We start from the raw sequence: 11257 nt of genomic DNA, 5'->3' as shown, positions 1-11257 counted from the left end.
TAGCTGAAAGGTTCAATGGGACTTTAAAATGTTTGTAAATAGAAGGGAGAGGGACTTGGATGCGATGTTACCCTGTCTGTTATTTGCTTACCGAGAAGTACCCTAAGAGTCCACAGGGTTCACCCTGTTTGATCTTTTGTATGGGAGAAAAGTCAGAGGGTCCCTGGATCTCATCAGACTCTTGGGAGGGTGGCACTGGGTCAGAGGGGGAATTGGTGGCTGAATATGTGCAAAAGTTGAGGAAATACTTAAAGGCTATGATGGAAATGGTTCAGCAAAGCCTCAAAAAAAGCCAAGCGGCTCAAAGAGTGGTATGACTTCAGTACCTGCGAGTGACCACTTGATGTGGGAGATTTGGTGCTGGTGTTACTCATAAAATGCACAACTCATGGGAGGGGCCTTTTTGAGGTTGTGGAAAGGATTAATGTTACCTACAATACGCAGAGACCCCTCAGCAAGATTACTCCACAGACTGTGGCTGTAAACAGGTTAAAGGAGTATCACAGTTGAGAAGTGCTTGTGAACATGGTACGCTATGCAGAGGAGGATTCTTAGGCTGCACTCCGCCATAGTGACACCTCACGAGCATTGAGGTATATGAAGAGTTTCTAGCTGAAAAGGCTAGGAGTGTGGCGCAGAGTCACCAGCGGGTATTTTCCAATAGACCAGGTCTGACTCCATAAGATTAATGCTGGGGGGCCACAGCCTGCCATCGACAGAGCATATCAGACCACTGGAAAAATGCAGGAGCAAATTTGTAAGCAGATAAAAGGCATTCTGGACATAGGGATAATTACAAAATCTAACAGTCCCAGAGTTTCTCCAGTTGTTATGGTTCCCAAAAAGAATGGACCCATAAGATTTTTGTGTTGATTACAGAAAGTTTAATGCTGTCACAATTCCTGATGCATACTTTATGTCCAGAACTGATGGTACATTAGACACTGTAAGCAAAGCAAAATACCTGAGCACCCTAGACTTAACAAAATACATTAGAAAATTCCATTAGATAGCAAAGCGCATAAAATAATCCTCCTTCGTTACTGATTTGTGGGGGCTTTGAGTTCAAAGTGTTACCTTTTAGATTAATAAATGCAGAAGCCACATTTAAGAGGCTCATTAATCAAGTGTTAGCTGTGTTGGAGGACTTTGCATGTGCCTACATTGATGATGATGCAATTTTCAGCAGTTGCTGATCAGATCATAAAAACCACTTGGGAATTGTGTTGAAGAGACTCAAAGATGCAGGGCTCACAGTAAAAGCATCCAAGTGTAAAATAGGGGTGGCCACAGTCCATTTTCTAGGTCATTGGATAGGCGGGGGCCAGATTTCCCCAGATCCCTTAAAGGTGGATTTCATTGTTTGGCCTGAGCCTCAGTCCAAAAAACAAGTCCACTTTTATAGGCTTGGCTAACTATTACACCAGGTGTGTGCTTTCAGCAGCATTGTGGCTGTTAGCACAGACTTGTGCAAAAGACAAAACTGAATAAAGGTAGTGTGAATGGCAGCTTGTCAGACAGGCTTTGAGGTAAAGAAAATGCTGTCGGGAAAGCCTGTTGTGGCCAGTCCAGCTTTTGACAAAATGTTTGAACTGGGCACTTATGCATTGGGCACAGGTTTAGGAGGGGTACTAATGCAAACAGGGGAAAAAATCAAGACTCCTCCCATTGCTTTCTTAAGTAAAAAGAAAAAAACAAAACTGACCAGAACTACTGTCACAGGAAAAGAATGTTATGGGATTGTATGGGCAGTCCAGTAGTTAAGGCTGGCCTTATTTAACAGGAAATTCAGAGTCCTAATCGACCATTCTTCATTGGTGTGGACAAAAGGTACCACCTTCAAACTGTTATGTTGGAGTATAGCCCTCTGAAAATATTATATAGAAATTGTACATATTAAATGTAGAGGAAATGTAGTGGGAGATGCACAGTTCAGGCAAGAGGTTCTGAACTGACGCCTACAGATCAGACAGTGTCATCAAGGTAAGAGAGGAGGTGTGACCCAAGAGCCTCTTGATGTCAACTGGAATAGGGTGTAGGGGTACAGTGATTCCCTGGGTTCACCAAAAGGTGTCATGTAAAGACTCTACTGAAAGCATGTGTCACAGTGGTCATTACAATCATTGTGAGATGTATGTACAGAAAATATGTGAGGCATTATATACTAAAAACTATATTCTCTAGTTCTGAGAGTTAAGGCAGGTCACGAAAAGGTGATGCATATACTCCTGTCAGGCTTGGGGGAAGATGGATGCCCATTTACAGTCTGAGCAAAATGCTAATCCAATAGATTGCAAGGTCTGCAGGAAAAAACAAAACAGCAGGGGTTATCCTGTTTAGGAGTAAGACAGTGAGCTTTTGGAATTGTATCTGGAGTGCAGATGAACCCCCAATTAACCTTCAGTAAGGAGGATAAGCAATCGGCAGACTTGATGCTATGAAAGGAGGGAATCTCAGCCAAACTGATCGAAAACACTGGGAAAAGGACTTTGGGATAAGCTCTCTTAGAGGAGATAGGGGAATGCTTTGTGAGTTAGTTAAGTTTAGGCTCTAGAAAATGTTTTGTTTTCGTTTTATATGTAACCATTTGTTCCCAATATTCTTGCTTTCTGTTACTTCCCTTTCTCTTCTTTGATAAATTTATCCTTGTTTTCACTATATCTACCTAAGTGCTGTGTGTTAAGTAGGCTGGTGATCCTGAGTTGATCTTGGATTAGTACACACCTCTATACTTTGGGAATAGTGAATCTGGGTGTTCTGTGAGCATTCAGTGGAACAGGGGCTGTTCGTGTGTGCCTATCACTAACCTTAGAGAGAGAGGCCTGGAAGGCAGTGCTTGTGTTGCCAGAGGCTGGTGGATTCAGGGAGCTGATTCACAAGAGGCACAGACAACGCTTCCTCACACTCAGGCCAGGTGGTGGTGAGGTGCTTCGCAACTCTGGATACCCCCCAAAAGCATGACATCCAGCAACTTGCAACTTAAGCATTACTTTAGATAGCAAAGGAATACGAACAAATTTAGATACCTTGGCAGTAACATACAAGCCAATGAGGCTATTCAGAAGGAAATAATGCCATGAATTGGCAAGGAAGCAGTTGTATTCACCAACTTAAACAAGATTTGCTCATCAAAAATCTACAACTTTCATGTCAAATGTTATTTCCATCGTACCATATGGATGTGAAAGTTGGAAATCCACCCAAGATACAGACAAGACAGATGCCTCAATGCTTTAAAAAGAAAATGCCTTAGAAAAATACTAGGTATTTAATGAAAGGCCTTAATAATGGCAAGACTCATCAGAGTTCCACAGCTCCTGATCTCTAAAATTATCCAGAAAAGAAAATGGAAAATATGTGGGATTGTTGTGTGTGTTGATTTGTATCTGTGGGGGTTGTGCTGGGGGATTTTGTGTAGATTTGTGCAGGTGGTGGAGAGAGGTGCGTGCTGCAGTGAGAGGTTGTGTGTGTTTGGGGTTGTGTGTGCTGATTGTATTGCTGTGTGGGTGGTTGTATTGATTCATTTGAGCATGTGGGTTGCATGGGGGAGTTTGTGTTGAGTTGTACAGGTGATGGATCAACCTTTGAAGAACTCTGGCAGTTGGGCCAAGTAATCCATCATCTGTGCAGTTTCCTTCATATCACTGACTCATCACAACCAAAGATAAATTGTTGCATGCAAATTAGCTGTAGAGTAAGGGTGGAGATTGGTGCCATTGATACACGTCTGTATCAACAGAACCAATTATTTATTATATGTAGAAGTGCAATAACAGTGGTTAAAGTAGATTGAAACAGATGGGGGAGCACTAACCACAGCATTCACTATGAGAACTCTGCTTGCCCATGTCAGGAACAAAAGAAGCTCTCTGTTGGCCTTTAGCCTCCGACGTAATAGATGATACCATAAGATAGGCATTAGCTGGAAAGGAGAGTGTGCCTTGTTCCAGATGTGTCCCATGGGCAGCACTAGAATAACTTCTTCTGACTTATGTCATAACTCACTGTATACAGAGAATGTATTGGCATCGCTCCCAGCTCCCACAAACTTTCATTTTTAAAGGAAAAAAGTTATGGGCCTGATCTACTGAGTATAAGGCCTGATCTAAAGCTCACTTAAACCAGGGGAAAGACACCCATTGACTTCAGTGGGCTTAAGATCAGGTCTATAATAGTTACTAACCATTAGTCCCTCTGAAGTCCCCCTGAAGTCAGTAGAATTGCTAGAGGTAGTAAATAACATCACATGTAATTGTTAGTGCTTTTGGGGTCAGGCCTTCAGTCTTTGTAAAATAATAATGTGTTTTCTACAGGCCACCTCACAGAATTTGACGGATTTCTCCTAAAGGGATCACCGCCTCTAATCACAGATCCCAGGGACAGGAAGCTACTTCCTTATGGTGTAACAGCCTTTCTGTTTGGCCTCCCTCTATTCTCTAGCATCAGAGTTCCCTTAAATGCTGTAATGCAATTCACTTTTTTGCCTGAGCCTGTCCAATAAACCCCGTGCATGTGTGGAGCAGAATCTAGTGTTCCTAGGAGCAGCATTTACTCCATTGGTCTGTGTTGCCTGCTAACCCATGCACCATTTAATGGGGATATGAAACATTCCTGGACTTCATGGAATGAAGAGGAAAAACTTGTCATGGAGGAACTGCTCCCCTCTTTCCATCATCCTTGGCTCATCTCCACTCAGTTTTGCTCCTATCCCTTGGTTAGGCACAGGGGCAGCATCAAACACCATACATCAACAGTAACACTTGAGTTGCCACATCATCATGCTGGCTTTTATTTCTCTGTATCACTTGTCCTTACCTCATCATATGTAATAAACTCCAAATGAATAAATCCAGCAATCCTGTCACTCACAAAGTACTGATGGTGACAAAGACATCTGAAATTCATTACGTGAAATTAAGTGATTCATCGGAGAAACATCTCAACCAATAATAGGACAGAGTTGGACTAGCCAGTCACTTTCTAGCTAAAACACTCTCACATGTAAAAAGCCACATCAGCAAAGATGACAGAAGAGAAACAGCTGTTACACAGTGAAAAGCATTAGAAAAATTCTTCCTCCAGAAAAATAATTATCCCGAAAGTAAGTCCTTTGATTATGCTTCTAAGTCCTAAAATAACTGAAAAATGCTTAGCAGCTACAGAGGAGACACTTAAATTGTATGCAAGGCCAATAGATCAAATATGGTATATCACAGTTATGTTTTTAATAGAATTTTTGCTATTGATTTGAGATGGATTAAATTAAATCACTTATGTGCTGTAAAAATAGATTTTGAAAGCATCCTCAAGTCTCTGAGCATACAACTTCATAAATAATGTCATTATCACAACTGATGAAAGATTGATCTTGGCAAACCCACTTCAGAAGAGTGCTGGTGGGAACTATCATGCTTCTTAATCAGAATTTCAAATTTTTAAGGTAGATGTAATGCGCTGTAACTTAATTTCAAACGTTAGCTTTCTCTTTGTGTGTATTCTGTTCTCTTGATACAAAATTAAAATCCCAGGAATGTTAACTGGAGTCATGCAAATAGGCCTAGTTTTGCAAACCTTAGTAAAACTCCCTGGGCAAGATTTTTAAAAGTGACTAGTGATTTTTTTGATGTGTTGACTTTTGGGGGCTCATCTTGAGATACCGTAAAGGGGGCTGTTTTTTTTAGCAGGGGAGTGCTCAACACTTTCTAAAAATTAGGCCCTCTTTAAGGCCTCCCAAGATAGGAGTACAAAAATCACTAGTCACTTGGCTTCTCTCACTACAGTAAAGGCCCAGTTTATTTCAAATTGTTTGCAATTTTTTTGAAATACAAAATAAACAAGTTCCAAAATGAACATCACGGCCAATTAACATATTATTTTTAATCTGTGGATCAGGGAGACTGAGAGAAATAAAAAAGCCCACATTTTAAAAAGTGGTGAGTCTATAATTATGCAAATCCTCTCCCCCCACCCCCGAGTTTATCTAGTAGTTGGCTTCCATTCTGACTGGTTTCAGTTGAATACTATTTCCATGTACAGAATACTTGGCTCAGTTTTACAATTAGCTTTTTAGTCATGTTCATTCTTAATCAAAACCTTTCCATGCTTCCATGGTTATTCCATCCTTTATGATCCTTCTACATTGGCACTTCAGGTGGGATCCATGAAGGGACTTAGGCTTTGCAACACTGAATGTCACAATGCCTAACTTTTAGAGGCCTAGAAAATCACAGGAACAACACTGCAATCCATAAAGCCTGAACCAGGCACCTAGGATCCCTTTACAATGAATGGGGAAAGATAGGGGCTAAGAGTGAACCACAAAAGCCAGCATCCAAGGCAGGGAGCCACCTAAAGTATCCAGTGGAAGATGATGATGAGGGGCATGTGCTAAGCCCCCACCCCTCTCCCAGAGATAGGCGCCTAATGCTGCTTAGAGATGCACAAATGGGAACCTGCTACCCAAAGTCAAGCAGGTTAGGTGGCTAAGGAGTTTCTTGTGGGACTCAGTGCCTACCTCATTCCACACAACAGCTAGAGGAGGAAGTGGTGGTGGTGCCACCCACCTTAACTTTTAGCCCAGTGGTTAGAGCACTCAGACCCAGGGATGTGGGACACCCAGTTTCAATTTCCCCCTTCTCTGCCAGAGTGGGAGAAAGGCCACCTCTTAGGGAACATGCCGTAACTGCCGAGCTATCAGGTATTCTGACTGGGGGGCTGCCTCAATCTGTGCTGTCTAAGCTGTTCCACTGTGGACAAATAATGAAAGTCATTGGACTAGGAGGACTGCACCCTAGTGTCCTGGGTGCGTGTCATGCTGTCTGGAGTGAGTCATGACCATGATGCCAACCGCAGGGAAACTGTCAAGAAGTAGAGCACAGACCCCTCCCCCTCTCCCCCCCCGAAACTAGTGATATGTTCTAAAATTAGATCTCACCAACACAGTCACAAATGTGAACTCCTAACACACTATATCAGTCTTACCCTGGAGTCACGGACAGTCCTCTTGGACATTCCAGTCTATCTTGCCACCCAGGCAGGTTGGACATAGTGATAGGTAATTGCTGTACACCAAAGATCACAAAATATTGAGGTTGCTTCCAGTCCTAAGAGACCAGTCACTTGCCCCAGGTTAATCTGTATCTTAGATCTTACATGAAAGACAACACTTGTAGCCAGTCCTATAGTAAACTTTCTAAGTTTTTATCAACTAAGAAAAGAAATGAGCATTATTACAAGGTTAACGCAGGCAAACATATACATGCTAATCAGTTACAGTCTATAGTTTTTAAAAGGTAACAGAGTCGTAGTAATCTGTCAGCTCTGAATATCTCTTAGGGCTAACGCAGGTTGACCCTGGGGATCTCTGCTTTGGGTCTGCGAGAAGCCCAAACAGCAAAAAAGATGAGAAAATTTTCTTGTCAGCTATTTTAAATGCCTTCTTCCAGAATTCAAGCTGATGAGATAAGCCCTTTTGCACATAGCCTCTTCATGGGCATAAGGGAGCAATTATTAAAGTTTTTGTATGGCCCATTTAGTTTTGATAGGCCGCCTTCATCGGCAGGAAACAATCACTCCTGACTGGGCTCCCAGTTTCAGAGGAAACACTGTTTACAATTACAAAACAAAAACTTACAATTTCTTTATCACATGGGCCATTGTGGGACATCACAATACAAAAACATTAATAATTGCTCCCTTATGCCCATGAAGAGGCTGTGTGCAAAAGGGCTTATCTCATCAGCTTGAATTCTGGAAGAAGGAATTTAAAATAGCTGACAAGAAAATTTCTCATCTTTTTTGCTGTTTGGCCTTCTCGTAAGCAGAGATCCCCAGGGTCAACCTGTGTTAGCCCTAAGAGATATTCAGAGCTGACAGATTATTATGACTCTGCAGGAATTTTTACTCTAAAAACTGAGGCACCACGAGAGTTTAGGTGCCTACAGGGTTCATTGGGAGTTTTATGGATTGCAGTGAAGCCAAAGCCTGGGGTTTAGGTGCTGAAGGATCTTTGTGGATCCCAACCTTTGTTCATCGTGTGGACCCATTTCTAACTCTGGTTTTTAAAAACTCCCATATATTTTGTATGATCCATACTGTCCAAGCAAAGCGTGTTCAAAGAATAGCTTTGAAATAATGGGCTAGATCGTCAGCTGGTGTAAATTGGTATTGCTCTGCTCCTTTGAAATCAATGAAGCTTGGCCAATTTACACAAGCTGAAGATAAAGACCTAGGGTCCAATCCTGCTCCCATTGACTTAAAACTCCCATTGACTTCAGTGGAAGCAAGTTTGGACCTCAGTGTAAACAGGTTGTTTGCGTCAATAGTGACAGTCAATTAAGAATTTTGTTCATATGTCAACAGTGGACATGTTTACATGCATTTGCATATAGGGTAGGCACGCTATGGCCCAATTCTTGTTTTATTTTCAAAGGGTTTTACAAAACCTAAAATGAAGAGAAATTTTCAGTAAAAGCAGTTTTTAAATAGCGTAAATGCTCAACTAGTTCTAGAAACTCAAACAGCCAGCTCTGTTGTGACTCTGCTATTCTGTGGTGTTTCACTGACCAAGCATAATGAAGTGTAAACAATGAACACTAATTCTGAAAAACAAATAAAAAGAGAAGGGGGGGGCCTTGGTTTTAATTGCACATACAGGGGTGTAAATCAGGAAGAGAGATTATTATAAATAAAGCCAATGGAGTTATGCAATAAAAAACCTGTGTGAGGTCAGAAGCAGATCCATCCTTTTTAACATGGTAGTGTTCCTTTAAAATAGATGCTTTGTACACATGGAAGGGATTTTTTAAAAACTATTTCTGCTGTAGATAGATGGCTTACAATTGAAGTGTAGATTTGTTCACAGGCTGTTCCAATGTTTAGTCATTGGTATGACAGGTGACATTTGCTCTCATGGCTACTTAGTACAGGAACCTGGCTGGATGCAGCCACATGGTGGTGCTCATGCATTTTGCCTGCTACCAGATATTTTTATTTTATTTAATTTATTTATTTATTAAAGAGAGCCAGACTTTGCTCCTTGAAGTGCCTTCAAATGAGGTCCAACTTTATTATGGACTGCACACGAAGCTGCAACCAAGCATAAACTGGGTTGATTTCTCTCACCACCTTTACAAAGGCTTCAGGGATCTATTACTAGATCGGCCCATCTCCCTTCCCTTCTCCTGTATACTTTCTCCCCTGCTGCACAAGTAATTTAGTGGCTGAAGTTATGATATTCTTTGGGACAGTGACTGCAACCCAGGGCACTGTCACATTATTGCTTTAGAGGGCTCACATAATGCAGGGGGCTTTTTTCTCAAGTGGCACAAAGTGTTAGCTATTGCACGTCCCACAATGTAGCAGAATACAAAGAAATTACCATAATGGATAGAAGTCTATATGGGATATAATAGAAAGTCTGAGGGTATAACAAGAATAAAATCCCCACATTTTGGTATTTTCCCTTTGAATATTTTTAACATTTGCTATGCAATATGATTTTGAAAGGGAGTGAATTAAAGAACTCCCCTCTGAAGCAATTATAGCTCAGAGAAAATATTCCTGCCCATAAAATGACTTGTGAATGAGTCTGCAGGACCAATCCTAGGGCCATAGACAGACCATGACTAAGGTGTTCAGGAGGCCTATTTGCCAAATGGCTTGTCTAGATCTGAATTATAACATGTGCCAAGACCATTTGGATTCCAAATAGTACAGGAAACTTATTGTATTATGAATGATGTATTAGGGCACCTCAAGTCTTGATTAGGCATCTTTTAAAATTATTATTTAAATCTACAGCAGTAACTTTGGGGGAAGGAAATGTAAATTGAAAGGAAACAAAACACAAAGGAAGAGGCATCATATAATTGACACAATGAAAACTACAGTACATGGGAAAAAATAGGGTTGCTTGAGCTCCACCCCCAAAATGTACTTTTAATGCCATTCCCCCCACAGCATCTAATGTTTCCTTTAAATTAAAAGGCTAAATTCCCTTCAGTTCAGATTTCCAGTATACACCTGGAATTGCACCAGTCCAAGGATTCATTCTCTGAAATCCTGAGTTGGAGCTGGCTGGGGAGGGGTTGGCTGGATATCAGTGACTCTTCAGGCCCCCCCTCCTCTTTTTCCTCTTCCTTCCACCTTCTGCTTTATAATTGGCTCCCTTGTTTCTCTACCCTTTCTTCTTATCAGATCATGCTGTGAAGGAACTAGCAGCTGGAGGGTGGAAAGAAACTTTTAGAGGCAGAGTAACACCCACATTAAAGAGGGAAAGAAGGAGTGTGTATTAGCAAAGGGTGATTTCTCCCAGGCAAAGCTACGCTTCCTCGCCAAGCAACTAAACCACTCATGACTACAAAGGTCTGTTTGATTTTATTTTGTCACACTTTTTTTACATTTGCGGGGGGAGGTAGTTTAAAAGCTGATGACTCTTGTGCAATACCTAGGGTAACAACCCGAGTTGTTACTGATCATGATAATTATCTGCCACCTGCAAAATTCAGACTTTTGTTGGCCATAAGCAAAGGAGAAGCAGGAAAGAGTCAAAACGAAAAGGAGTACTTGTGGCACCTGAAAGAGTCAGTGATGGGTGGTGGATGTGATTGATTGATGGCTTGCCAGCCAGGAGAGGAAGCTGTAGGTGAGTGGCGCGGGGAAGCCTTAGGCGAAAGGGGGCTGAAATGGAAAAGAAAAATCCATAGAATCTTCTGCAAAACGTGGCATCCTGTATCAGTGTCTCTGGCTCTTCCTGGGCTTCACTTCCTCGCCGGCCGGGTGCACCAGCTCCCCAGGGCTGACCGGCACGACACAGACTTTACTGTCCTTCGTCCCCCCACGCCCGGGTTTTGTGACTTGTCCGCCTGGGCGTGCGCTCGCAGTTCCTCGCCGGGGTTCGCCTGTAATCGAGGGGTGTCTCCTCGGTCTCCGGAGGGCGGTGATAGGAGATCAGAGGCTTTGCCAGGGGTCCCCCGCCCGCTCCTTTGCCGAGCCCCGCACAGGGAGGAAACACACGCCCGCCCTCGGGGCCGTTTTCCATCGTGCCGGAGCTCTGCAGAGAGGAGTTTGCACCCCGGGGCCACCCATTCCACGGGGATCCGCAGCCCCGCCCGGGGGCGACTGCTGCGGGACTGCCTAGCCTCCGCAGAGACGCCCCCTCCCTACAGGTTTGCCAAGAACACCTCCCCGGAGGGGTGACACGTGAAGCGACTCAGCCCGCAGACACCCGGGGGCGGGCTGGGCTGGGGCGGAGGCC

This window comes from Eretmochelys imbricata, chromosome 2 (assembly GCF_965152235.1).
Source record: "Eretmochelys imbricata isolate rEreImb1 chromosome 2, rEreImb1.hap1, whole genome shotgun sequence".
Taxonomy (NCBI): Eukaryota; Metazoa; Chordata; order Testudines; family Cheloniidae; genus Eretmochelys; species Eretmochelys imbricata.
Note: the sequence above shows the minus strand (reverse complement) of the source record.